Genomic DNA, 14,076 nt, shown 5'->3' on the forward strand with positions numbered 1-14,076 from the left:
TCTGACCAAGACCTGAATGGTACGAAGGCACTAATCTTGCAAAGACAGGTCAGAAAAGCATCCCAGGCAGGAAGAGCTGCTTGTGCAAAGGCCCTGTGGCAGGAATCACATTGCCCCATGCAAAAACTGAGAGAAGCCAGCATGGCTGGAGCTTGGAGGGCACAAGGAGAAGAATGAACAAGTGACCATCAGAGAGACAGACTCCAAGACATGCTCATGGAGAGCTCTGAAGGCCAAAGGAAGGAGCTTAAAGCACATTCTAAGCATGACAGGAAGTGGCGGCAGGGTTTGAAGCCAGAGTGACAGGGTGAAATTTGCTTGTAAACACCACTCTGGCTGCCACATGGAGGGGAGAATGTCGATGGGCCAGGGTGGAAGCGGGGAGGCCAGGTAGGAGGTTCCACAGCCTCTGAGTGAGGCCAGCCCTCAGTCTGCACTCCAGACACCCCACACTCTTTCAACAAGACCCCCACCCTGTGCAGCCAGCCTCATGGCCACCTCTGGGGTAAAACATAAAATACCCAGAGGGGTGAGGACAGAGCTAAAGATTTCTTAAGAGTCTGTTAGTGCTGGGCACGGTGGCTCACACCTGTAATCTCAGCACTTTGGGAGGCCAAGGTGGACAGATTACTTGAGGTCAGGAGTTTGAGACCAGCCTGGCCAACATGGTGAAATCCTGTCTCTACAAAAATATAAAATATTAGCCAGGTATGAGGGTACACGCCTGTAATCCCAGCTACTTGGGAGGCTGAGGCAGGAGAATCACTTGAACCTGGGACGTGGAGGTTTCAGTGAGCCGAGATTGTGCCACTGCACTCCAGCCTGGGTGACAGAGTGAGACTCCATTTAAAAAAAAAAAAAAAAAAAAAAGAAGAATCTGTTAGTGCTGGATTTTCACATTGGGTCCAGAGGAGCTGGTGGGTTTTCTGAAAGTGACTCAGGGGCCTTCTTCAAGGAGGGATAGGTGGAAGGAGAACAGGTGGGACTCAGGACCCCCTTCCCACTCTCCCCAGAGCTGCCACTGTTTTTATACTGGGGTTTCATATAAGGTTTTATTTGAAGAAAAGACTGTTGAGTGAAGGAAGAACAACAGTAAAGGCAGATTGGGAAAGGAGAGTGACTGGCATAAAGACAGTGTGGGAGGAAAGAACTGGAAACCCTGTGCAGCAGCCTAATGTTCCATATTCAAAAACCCTGTGCCCACGGTCCGTGACGCATGGGGGCAATGGCAAGGCATGGGCATGAGGAGGAACACACCAGGCTAAGGCTGCAGGGCTGGCCTTGGAAAATCCCCCAGGCGTCCCATGCTAGCCTTCGCATTTGTGTTGAGGCCTGGGGTGCCCAGTCTCATCTTCCCCTATCCCATTTTGGATTACTCCTACTTATACCCCCTGCAGACTGAATAGATCAGACACTGGCCAGATTCTAGATGACAGTATAGTCCTGACTCACAAGTTCTGCAGCACCCAGCCCAGGACAGTCAGGCTTGCTCAGTGCTGTCAGCTCCCCTATTTCTTGCTGCCACTTTCAACTCAGAACTGACCAGAAAGCCAAATATGTTCCCAAACCAATCACATAAGATACCCACTTCTAGTTAGCCCATCAGCAGTCTCCCAGACACATTTGGAGCCTTCCTTTCACTCATGACAAAGCTTTCCCACTCCCCTGCCTGCCTCTGAGTCTCTGTCAAATGCAGATGATGGTGGCTGACTCCCTTGCTGTAGCAAGCTCTGAATAAATAGCTTCCGCTTGTTCTCATGTGGGTGGTCTTTGTTTACTTCCACACTGTCTTTACGTCAATCACTCTTCTTTCCCAGTCTGCCTTTACTGCTCTCCTTATTTCTCCTAATTCTTTGCCATCTTCCAGGCTCAGGTCAGGTGCCACCTCCTCTGGGAAGTCTCCCTTGGTTTCCCGGCACCATCCCTTCCCACCAAGGCTGGATTAGGTCCTCGTCCTATGTGCTCTTAGAGCATTCTGGAATATAATCACCATAATGAGTGCCAGATTTCAGTGTCAATTAATTGTTTCCCCAACTGCATCATGAGTTCCTTGAGGCTAAGACAGTGTCTTGTTCAACCTGCACGACGTCCAGCACACAGAGAACCCTAATACACATTTACTGGCTGCCTAGCCAGCACCCATACTATCCTCCTCCCATCCACAGTGCCCATATTTTTCTTTGGAGAATTCATGTCTACCCCTTTCTCAGCAATCCTACACCAATTCCAGGGCTAGGACCTGATTAGTTTAAGCCAATTACTAGCCTGCCACCACCACAGCTGGTTTAGGACTGGGCATCTCTTCCAGCCAGCAGCCGTGTGATTCATGAAGACTTCTGCTGAGACCTCTGGGAAACAGGAGTTTCCCCTCTCTTCTGAAAAAGACCCTGTGGTTATCTTCAGTAAGAGGAGAGGCTGGAGCTGGTGGGGGTAGGAACGGGGGCCTCCATGTGGAATCTGAGGATGACTCAGAAAGCAGAGAGAAGACATAGGAAGACTTGATCCTTCATGTCCTTATTTGAGTTACTGATTGAGCATTTTCTGAAACAAGCCTTACTGTGGGTTTTTAATTACATATACATTTACATTAACAATTCTCTTTAATTTGTAAGCCAATTAGAGTTGAATTTTCTATCACTTGCAACTGGCAGTGCTTTCAGAATCAGAAATGCCCCTAGAATGCTGGTTGGTGCCTACCTTGCTGCCACTTTCTGTATAAAAAAAGCGTCCTTCCTCTTGCCCACCTCTACCTGGACCCAGCCCCAGCCCCAGCTTCCACATGGATCTGCCCTTGACCATAAAATGTTGCTTTCTCCAGAACTTCCACACTCTCCTCAACTGGCTCTCTGCCTCAGCAGAGAAACCTCTTTAAGTTTCTCCCATCTTTTTTTTTTTTTTTTTTGAAACAGACTCTCATTCTGTCGCCCAGGGTGGAGTGCAATAGTGTGATCTCAGCTCATTGCAACCTCCGCCTCCTGGTTTCAAGTGATTCTCCTGCCTCAGCCTCCCAAATAGCTGGGATTACAGGCACCTGCCACCATGCCCAGCTAACTTTTATATTTTTAGTAGAGACAAGGTTTCACCATGTTGGCCAGGCAGGCCTCGAACTCCTGACCTCAAGTGATCCACCCACATCGGTCTCCCAAAGTGCCAGGATTACAGGCATGAGCCACCATGCCTAGCCTCTCTTATAACAAAAAGATCCTTCTCTGTATCCCACAGCCTCCCTACATATGCATATTTGAATGTTTTCTCCATCTCTTCTCTTCTTAAAGCTTTTTCTTTGTTGGTTTCTTCCTTTCCCATTCACTCCTCATGCTCCTCTAACTCTCTTCTCCTGACCTCCCACGGGTGAGTCTAGTGTTCTCAGTCTTTATTTTGCCACACCTCCTGGAGGTATCAAAAATTGTTAACCACTCCGTCTGTCCTAACATTCTTTCCTCCTTGGCCTCTGAGACATCACTTTGAGGCCCCGTCTTGCGTCTGGCATTTATAGCCTCCATGGTGGCACTGATCACATGGCTGGATTATTCTCTTCTTCTGCCTAAAATTCAGTGTCTCCATTGGGCTCATGTGCCCCCATCTCCAGTCCCCATCTTTGCTGGTGGTACCCACCCAAGTCATCCAAGCCAGACACCTGGGAACTGCCTTTAAAACTCACCCCTTTTCACAGCCCACACCCAGGCATCAAGGCCCTCAGACTGCCTACTTCCCCATGCTGCTCATTCCATCTCCCCCACACTCTTTCCATCTCACCTTTCGCATACATGTCTCACACACTGTGGCAATAACCTCCTAGTTGGTCTCCTCCATCCAATCCATTCTCCATATCGCGATTACAGTGACTTTTCTAAACCCCTGATCTGATCATGTCAGTGCTCCTCCGAAAACCCTTCCATATCATCCCATTAATCTATAAGATCAGATCCATGCTTCTGAGAGCAGCACTCAAGGTTTTTGGAGATCAGGCTCCTGCAGGTCTGTCCAACCGCCCCCCCCACCCTCCCACCACCAACCCCAAATGCTTTTTAACTGCACGCTGTAGCACACCATCTGTGCCTCCATACCTTACACATGTGATCCCCTGTGCCTGGAAGGATCTTTCCTCCTTGCATGTGATCAGTTCCTACTCAGTCTTCAAGACTCTGCTCAGACATCTGCTGAGTGAAGAATCCCGCGTGCCCGCTATGCCACTCGACCACAAACCTGCCTCTCTGGGGCACGTGGCACACTGCAGTAAAACTATGTTGAAACTAAAGGTGGGAAACATCTGTAAACATCCAGACAGTGACTATCTTAGGCTTTGTGAGGCACGCGGTTTCTGTCACGACTACTGAACTTCACCTTCGCAGTGTGAAAGCAGCCACAGACAGTGAGTGAACAGGCGTGTCTCTGTTCCAATAAAACTGTACTGACAAAAACAGGCAGATACTGGTCTGGACTTGGCCCAGAGGCTGTAGTTTGCTAACTTCTGACTTAATCTTTCTCCCCACTTTGTGAAATTATACTTTTTTTTTTTTTTTAAATGCCTTTCGCAAACACTGTCAATCTTTGTGAAATTCTTGAGGCTGACATCGTGTCCTGTTCATTCTTGTGTGCCCAGTGGCCAGCATAGTCCCTGGCAAGGAATATTTATGGAATGGAAGATCCAAGTAAAGGTTTCAATCCTGCCACTTATCTTTTACATTTTACTTGTTTTCCAAGCCTTTAAAAAATCTCAAAAATGGAAACAAATATTACTGCATTACTGACTTTTTCAGATGGTTGTTATAAGAACTAAGTGAAATACTGCACAGGAACATAAAGCTGTTTTTACTTTTTCTTATTGCATTCCTTCCTAACAAACTCAAGTGACGTCACTAAAAGCAAGACCTTTATGTTTTCTCTGAATATAGGGTAAACCTGACCCAAGGGAGGCCTATATTCTGCCTGTCAGGGGCTGCTCTGGGGCTTAGCTGCAGGCCACACTCTGCCTTATAGTATCCCCTTATTCTGGGATTGAAGCCCAGAGTGAGGTTGCTCAGCCCATGTCTCCTCTCCCACTTCACTTCACTTGCCTTCTTCCAGATTCCTCAGGTGGCCCTGGTCAGAGTGAGAGAGAAAAGGGGATATCATAATAGAAGGATGGTTTAATGTTCTCCAAAGCCTGTTAAGGACCGTTTTTGTGTTAGAATAGGATCAGATGACTGACTGGTGGTAGATACAAGAAGAAGCATGGCATCAAGGTTTCTAGGTTGGGAAACTGGACTAGGATGACTCTAATAATTGACACCAAGAATACAGAAGGGAGAGTAAGTCTGGTAGTCACTGGGGTAAAGGGAGATCACAAGCGCGGAACAGAATATATTCAGTTTGAAATGTCTAAGAGCCATGAATGAAACAGTTCAGGTATTCCAAGGTTGTGCGCATGAATTACTGCCTAGGGATACACCAATAGATTGCTGCTACCAAGGCCGCATGCCAGCAATTAGTTCTTAGAATAAACTAATCAAATGACTAGAATAGTACTACAAGAACCAACTGAGAGACACATTCACACATCACTGCCACAGGAAATTGTGGGGGAACAAAGAGATAATAAAAGCCCAACAGAGCCAATGCAAAACTCAGCCATTCTGCATTGGATTAAAAAAATGCAGCAGGGCTTATTACTACAGCTGCCTGGAAACAACTTGTTCAGGACTGAGAGAGAGGAGCTGAAATAGGAGGAAATAGAAGTATACAGAATTAAGGAGTATGCATGAACTCTTTTCAGATCTCTCCTGGAAGGCTCTTTCCTCCTTGCATGTGATCAATTCCTACTCAGTCTCAAGACTCTGCTCAGACATCTGCTGAGTGAAGAATCCCGTGCTCCCGCTGTGCCACTCGACCACAAACCTGCCTCTCTGGGGCACGTGGCACACTGCAGTAAAGCTATGTTTAAACTAAAGGTGGGAAACATCTGTAAACGTCCATTCCCCACACCCCGCCCTCCACCCCAACCCCCTGACCCACGTGAACTTAGCCAAGGCAGGGAGAGGCAGGCTAGGCCTGCTGAGTGCTATCAATGGTTAAACACACAGCCCCTCACTCTTCTTTAAAAAGAAGATCTTATTAACACCATAATAACTACATTCTCACTCATATTCTGTTTTTTTTTTTTTTTTTTTTTTTTAAGAATAAAGAACCAGTGTGTGTCCTGCCTGGGCCTAGCCTCTATCACATTTGTCCTGGCAGAAAAAGTCATCCAGGAATCTGAGGGATAAAATCTGCCTTCTCAGAGCAGCCCTCAAGCCCCTGTATGACCCAGCTCCTGACCCCCGTGTGGCTTCTTCTCTCCCAGCATCTGCCCTCCTATATCCCCACACCAGCCTCCAGACCTTGGACCACCCTGTATAGGCCATGTGCTTTCTGCACCTCCTGCCATCTCTGCTCACAATTTGCTGATGCCAGAAATGCTATTCTCTTCCTTCTCCACAGTGAAAATTCCCTTTCTCCAAGGCCCTAAGTGGGCCACCCCTCCATAACAGGGTCCATGCCTTCCTACTGAAAGTAAGTGGCAATTTCTCTTGTGCTTCCTAGCATGCCCCATGCTCTGTTCCAGTGGTCATTTCCTCCTGCCTCATGGGATGAGTTTATTCCCAAATCCATCTCCTGCATCGGACTTTGAGGTTAAGCTCAGAGTCCATGTCTTGTCTCCCCTGAGACAGTACAATAAATACTCATGGGATGAGTGAACAGCCATCCTATCAGATACTTCCTATTACTGGGAGATATTTCAATAGCTCATCAATGAATCAGTATAAATCCGTGGTTGCTATAACACTGCATAGATCTGTTGTACAGTATAAGCTTGAGTAATAACAGCAGCAGCAATAACCTAACAATAACATCTAACCAGCATCCTGTCCCTGTAGCAGAGCCTGCCCCGGCTCAGCAGACATGCTCATCTTTCTTTCTCAAATCTTCCCCTGCTGACTCTCAGAGCTTTCTGTCTAACCTGTCAGGGCCACACTCAGTGTCACCCTATTTGCTCCACTCCACGACTCTCAGAATTGAGGGATTCAGACACCCCAGGCAGCAGCCTCAGAATCGCCAACACCTCCATTCTCAGTCTCTTCCTTTCTTTTTCATCCTGAGACTCTGGCTTAGCTGCACTGGGTTCTGAAATCTGCCTTCAGCCCAGGGATCGGCTGGGCATGACTGAGGGCTGCCGTCCCCTGCTTCCCCTCCTGCCCTCTGATCCCCGTGGCCACCTCCCTTCCTTCTCTCCCATCCTAAGGAAGGAACGATACAACAGATGGAGACCCAGCCATGCTCCATTCCTTCCAGCTCACAGGCATCTGAAGGCCAGGGCTGTGAGTCTCCTAGGAAACTCAAACTGTCCCCTATTGATGCCTAGCCTAAGGAGACAGAACACCAAGCAAGCCGAGAAAGAGGGATCTCTGGAAGAAAATAAGATTAGAAGGGGAAGAGGCAAGGAGGGACTCCACAGCTCCCACTCCCCAGAGCACCTGCCACAAAATGACATCTCACCACATCTCCTCCTTTACCCCAGACGAAATGACCCCATGTCTCAGCATCTCCTAAGAAAGTCAGTCTGCCCACACAATCCTCCTGCCTCCCCTTTTGGAAGAGGCAGTAACTATACCAGACCTTCCAGGGCAGGACTTGGCAGCAGAGGAAAGCACTCACCAGCCTGTTTCAGGACCTCGGCCTCCCCCACACTCAGAGAGAGAAACCCAGTTCCTGGCTGGTATCGGGTCAACCAGTCATCATCTTCTAGAATTTTCACTTAGCCCAGGAAACCTTGTATATGGGATTTGACTCCCCGCTTTCCCCTCCTCCCTCTTCAGGGTTGGAGTGGGGTGGTCTCCATCTGCTTGGTGGCTGTGTTTCACGCTTGGCTCCCTTTCATTGTCAGGGGGAGAGATCTGGGAGGAGTGAGGGGCTGTGTGTTTAACCATTGATAGCACTCAGCAGGCCTAGCCTGCCTCTCCCTGCTTTGGCTAAGTTCACACGGGTCAGGGGGAAGGGGTGGAGGGCGGGGTGCGGGGAATGGTATCAGGTGGTCCTAATTCCCTCCTGGGGAGGGGGTGGAGGGGGACACCTGGTTTTAGGATTAAGGATTTGGCTGAAAAACAGCTGTTTCCTGCTCAACACTGGGAACTAATCTATAGGTTGAAACCTAAACCTCTTGGCTATTACTAAGCTGGGGAAGAGGGAAGTGTTGGGAAAGAAGAAAGGGACTTTTCCCTCCAGGTGACCACCATGAAGATCTAGTGAATACCTCGGATTCACACCAGGCTCTCTAGGGGCAAAAGCTCTTTATAAGGCACCGTGTTATTCATAAGCCACCAGCAGGACCAGAGCCCCACAAGAAGCCTGAACCCACCAATAAAGCGCAGCCATTTCTAGGGTGGGAGGCGCCTGCATCTCACTGCCACACCACAACCAGCTGGGTTATCAAGCCACATAGCTTGGACACAGAGACGTCTGTGCTCTTTGTTGTAACTCCACTGTGTGGGACTGCCACAAATCTGTTAACCATCCACTTGTTATGGACCTTTAAGTTGTTTTTCTTTATTTCCTCCCCCATTACAACAACGCTACAACTCATGTCCTTGCGTTTATATCCCTCAATATGGAGAAAGTGTGGTTGCTGCTTCATGCTGTCTCTTTGACCCAAGGCTAATTAACTGGAGCTTGGCACACTGCAGCCTGGCACAGCAAGGAAGCCCAAGGTGCATAGGTGTCCCTGGTCTACAGCCCAGCTTTGTCGTTGACACCCACACCACATAGACTGGCAGTCACTGGGTACACTGGGGAGGACAATCACCGATGCTACAATCCAGCCAGCTTTTTACGGTCTTTGGGGCTGTGGGGTTTTTCCTCATTACTGCTTACTCACTCATGCTCTGAGGGGCAGGACTAGGAAACATGCATGAAATGGAAAAGGTGCTCAAATGTAGTCAGCATACTCTCCCGATTAGCTGACCCAACACCCTGTGAAGGGCTGGCTTCAATAAGATTTGTGGTTATCTGTGAGTGGATGTATTCAGGCCCTACTCCCTGGCCCTGCTAGTCACTGACAGCCTGACCAGTCTCCTGCCATAAAAAGATTAGCAGGTAAAACAGGATGTAAAGAAAACAAAAGTTAAGGTGTTACCGCTCGCTCGGGTATATTGCCTGCCTCCACCTGCTGAAAAGCAAGACGCCAACTCCCTCCTCTGGGGAGGAATTCTGACTCCACCACCACAGAGAAGAGCCCCACCTCTCTACAATTCAAGAAGCCAGCTTCTCACTTGCCTTGGCTCCCTGTCTGCTCCCCTCAGGGAGGAAGTTTTCACAGTAATTAGACACACATCCTTCTTCACAGCTGGAGGGAGAGGCTTGTGAAGTTCCCTGACCCCCTCCCGGCTCCAAGTGGGTGGAGAAGGCGTGGGGTATCAAGGCGTCAGGCGGCAGCTGTCTCCAGGGGCTCTGTCATTAAAGAAGAGTGGTCAGAGGGAGGGGGACGGTGAGGTGGGGCACGATAATCTTGTGTGACAGCTCCCTAAGGGTGGGGACCCAAGATTTGGAAAGGATAAGGAGGAGGGACCCAGGTGGGAGGGAGTAAGCAGCTGAAGGTAGAAGTCCAGAAAGGGGCCTTGAAATTAGCATTAGAAGGTCTAGGGCTCTTCTAAAGGTCAAACACAGAGCTACCGTATGACCCAGTAATTCCGTCAGGTGAATAAGCAAAATGCAGTATATCCATACAGAGGAATATCAGTCAGCCGTAAAAAGAAATGAAGTACTGATGTGGAGAACTCTCAAAACATCTTGCTAAGGAGAAGAAGCCAGACACAAAGACCACATATTGTATGATTCCATTTATAGGAAATGTCCAGAATAGGCAAATCTCTAGAAAACAGACTAGTGGTTGCCTAGGGCTGGGGATGGAGGTGGGGAGAGGAGTGACTAACAATGGCATAGATTCTTGCGGGGGCAGGGGCTGGGAGTGGTGATAAAAATGTCCTAAAATCCATTGTGATGATGGTTGCCCAAGTCTATGGGCACTAGAAATCACTGAATTCTATCTATCTATCTATCTATCTATCTATCTATCTATCTATCTATCTTCTATCTATCTATCTATCTATCTATCTATCTATCTATCTAATCGATTTATTTATTTATTTTTGAGATGGAGTCTCCCTCTGTCGTCCAGGCCAGAGTACAGTGGTGCCATCTCGGCTCACTGTAACCCTGCCTCCAGGGCTCAAGTGATTCTCCTGCCTCAGCCTCCTGAGTAGCTGGGAATACAGGCACCCGCTGCCAAGCCCAGCTAATTTTTGTATTTTTAGTAGAGATAGGGTTTCACCATGTTGACCAGGCTGGTCTCGAACTCCTGACCTCAACTGATCCACCCGCCTCAGCCTCCCAAAGTGCTGGGATTACAGGTGTGAGCCACTGTGCCCAGCCTGAATTCTTTAATTTATATAGTAAATATTATAACATGAATTGTCTCTCAATAAAGCTGTCATTTAAAAATAGTAATAAGGCAAGGCAGTGTGGCTCGTAAATATTATAACATGAATTGTCTTTCAGCAAAGCTGTCATTTAAAAATAGTAAAAAGGCAAGGCACTGTGGCTCAAGCCTGTAATAATCCCAGCACTTTAGGAGGTGGAGGTGGGTGGATTGATCGAGTCTAGGAGTTCAAGACCAGCCTGGGCAACCAGGCAAAACTTCACCTCTACAAAAAATACAAAAATTAGCCGGGCATGGTGGTGTGTGGCTGTGGTCCCAGCTTCTCAAGAGGCTGAGGCAGGAGGATCACTTGAGCCCAGGAAGCTGAGGCTGCAGTGGGCTGAGATTGTGCCATTGCACTCCAGCCTGAACAACAGAGTGAGACCCGCTCTCAAAAAAAAGAAAAAAATACATATATACATATATATACACACATACATATATACATATATATGCATATATACACATATATACACACATAATATACATATATACACACATATATACATATATATGAAAAAAGAATTACATAAGGACTTGGAAGGCTTTGTTAGAAAAAAAACTATGATACTTTGAAAAGGAAAATGGATAAATTTATACATACAGTTTCAAATGTTCAAAGGAATTAAATTAACTAAGTTTATTGATGAAACCGAACAAGTGATTGCTAAAATCTATAAGATTCATGAAGAAAACTGTAAAACTTGTTGATTGAAGTAAAAAGTTTAAGGAGTAATTAGGTTTGGGGATTTGTAATTTTAATACATTGAAGAATGGTTAATTTAAAAAAAAAAGACCTAGGGCTAAGGTCTTGTATGTCACCTTGAGCAAGTCACAAACTGTCTGGTCGGTCTCTGTCTCCACAGTAAATTATAAATTGCTGTACAAAAGGAAAGTGGCTCTAGAATGGCCAGAAACCTCTCCCTCCCTGAGCAGCTTTCCCAAGAGGTATCTGTGCAACCCCACCAGCCATCACTATTTCCAAACCCAGCTTCCTCACCCTGGGCCCTGCCAGGCTCCCTGAGTGGGGTGTCCATTTGAAATCCAGACCGTTGTCCATCTGAGGACCCACCATCTGGACACATCTGCTCATGACATCACTCAAATCAAGCTGCTTATTCTGTCCTCTACTGGGCAGATTGCAAGCCTAGTTTCAACAGACCGTAGTCCTAAAGCCATTTGAAAACCATAGGCTGAGCTCGAGCAGGTGAAAAAAGAGGGGCAATACTACAGGAGAAGAAACTTGGGTTGGGGAAAAGAGAAATGACTTTCAGTCCCTTAACCAGATTTTGAGCTTCTTGAGGGCAAAGGAAGAGTCTTTTACTCTTTCTTTGACCCTTCACAGAAGCGAGTATTAACTCAAAGCAGAACAGGGCTGGGCTTAATAAACTGGTGAATGACAAACTAGCTAGGAAGCCATGCAGACCAGGGGAAACATACCAGACAAGATGCAGAGATTTAGTGTCATAAGGAAGCGTGTTTAATCCAGCTGGCACATGTGACTTGCAGCCACACACACCTGAGTTTCCATCCCACCTGGCCATTTACCTGCTACATGGTCTTCCGCGGTTTATTCTCTGTCTGTGAGTCTGTTTTCTTGCCTTTAAAAGTGAGATAAATGCACTTATTTATTACAAGGTTGCTGTGACAATTCCTAAATGATGTACATATATAGCATCTAATCCAAGGCCTGGCACATAGTTGGCATTCAAAAACTATTGGTCCTTTCTTCGCCTGTAATCCCAGCACTTTGGGAGGCCGAGGCAGGTAGATCATGAGGTCAGGAGTTCAAGACCAGCCTGGCCAACACAGCAAAACCCTGTCTCTACTAAAAATACAAAAATTAGCCAGCTATAGTGGCGGGCACCTGTAATCCCAGCTACACGGGAGGCTGAGGCTGGAGACTCACTTGAACCTGGGAGGTGAAGGTTGCAAGGAGCCAAGATTGTACCATTGCACTCCAGCCTGGGTGACAGAGCAAAACTCCATCTCAAAACAAAACAAAACAAAACAAAGCAAACAAAATAAACAATTGGTCCTTTCTCCTATCCCCCAAGTTATAGCTGGTATACTGATTTGTGATAAGGCTTTGGACAAGAAGGGGTTTCACATCTACTTTGTAGATCTACAGTGTAGACGATGCCTGTGCAGACACCATACCCTAGCTCTATACCTAAGGAATTATTGTTTACTCTTAGAGCCAACAGATGGTTATCTGCACAGGCAGTCTACTTTAGACCAGAGAGAAAGGGAGGCTCCTATAAAATCCCAGGCCAGCCAAATCCCCTCTGGGCTCCCCTCTCTCCTGCCTTTGCCATGGTTTCTACAAGCAAAGCACTCCACACCAGCTTCTTCCACCAATGTCCCACAAGCTCTGACATCAACCAAACAGCTGGAGTCAGCCCCAGAGAGGGAGCTGGGTCTTCTGAAGTGACATCCATTGGGCTGCCAATATTGGTTTAGCTGCTGATATTCCAAGGATAGCACATCCCCGGTTGCATTTTTAAAATTCCTGTCTGATGTGATAAGCGGGAGCATGGGGAGGAAAGAACTAAGACAGCAGGAGGGAGCAGCACCTGTTCCTCCCCTCCCTCCCTGCAGCCTTCTGCATTTACATCCCATACAGACATCAGTCTGGATCCAACTGCTATCCTGGCAGGCTTCTACAGGCTGGAGGAGATGTGAAAATACAGGAGGCATGGGGGAGGGGAGGTGGGAGCAAAAAGGGGGAGGCAGCAGACAGAATGAGGATTTTCCTGAGTTATAAGATGCACCATTTGTCTAGAAGTCTGGTTGCAAAGCGCTGGCGGCTACAAGTGCTTATGCCAAAGACTCTTAGCTCCAGTGATGTGGAGGAAACCTTGGTGTCTTATGCCCTGGAAGGGTCTCCCTTTGCTAGAGCATATGGTCCTCTTATTAGAAACTCACAGGTGACATGCTGTTTCAAACCTCACAGTCCAGCCTCTGGTGGAAAGGTGGGCTTAGCGAGGTAGCAGGAAAGGCTGAGAGGGGTCTAGACGTGATTGCATCACTGCAGCAGAAGGGAGTAAACAGCACAAGCTGTTAGGGCAGTAGCTTTCACTCATGTCCCCCACATTCACCCTGCAGGTCTCGGTGCCCATAGGAAAATGGGGCTAAGCATGGGGGCTGCCTCAGGTGCCTGGAATCAGTTTGGGGGCAGCAGGTGGGCAAGACAGTTCCTAATGAAGCTCCATGGCCCCACCCTCAGTGATCCACAGCTGTGTGTCCTGGGCCCATGCTGTCCGAGGGGGCCTGTGTCAATGTTTCTGGAGAGAGGAGGCCCAGCTTCCCTCTGACAGGCAGAGGGACTTAGGAGTGTGAGTGCAATTAACCAAATAGACCTGTTTGGGAAATTGAAGGCCTGGGGAAGCTCAGTGGTTTCTCTGCCTTGCATCGGAGGGCCAGTGTCTGCTTCCTGTGATGGGAGGTGACAAGGAGTGGACGTACTGCGGGTGGCAGGAGGGAAGGGGAGAGATGAAGCCTGGAGGCCTGAGCATGGAGGGTGCTGCATGCTGGGGTGGGAGGAAGAGGGAGGGGCGGCTCAGGAGCAGACGCCTGGGGCAGCT

General features: G+C 47.9%; 1 protein-coding gene across 6 annotated transcripts in view; it reads right to left on the minus strand.

Annotated features, from left to right (window-relative positions):
* NFASC (neurofascin) overlaps nucleotides 1–14,076 on the minus strand; it is a 200,596-nt gene that overhangs the window by 91,233 nt on the left and 95,287 nt on the right. The gene's annotated exons all lie outside the window — the stretch shown is intronic.

This window comes from Theropithecus gelada, chromosome 1, assembly GCF_003255815.1.
Source record: "Theropithecus gelada isolate Dixy chromosome 1, Tgel_1.0, whole genome shotgun sequence".
Lineage (NCBI taxonomy): Eukaryota > Metazoa > Chordata > Mammalia > Primates > Cercopithecidae > Theropithecus > Theropithecus gelada.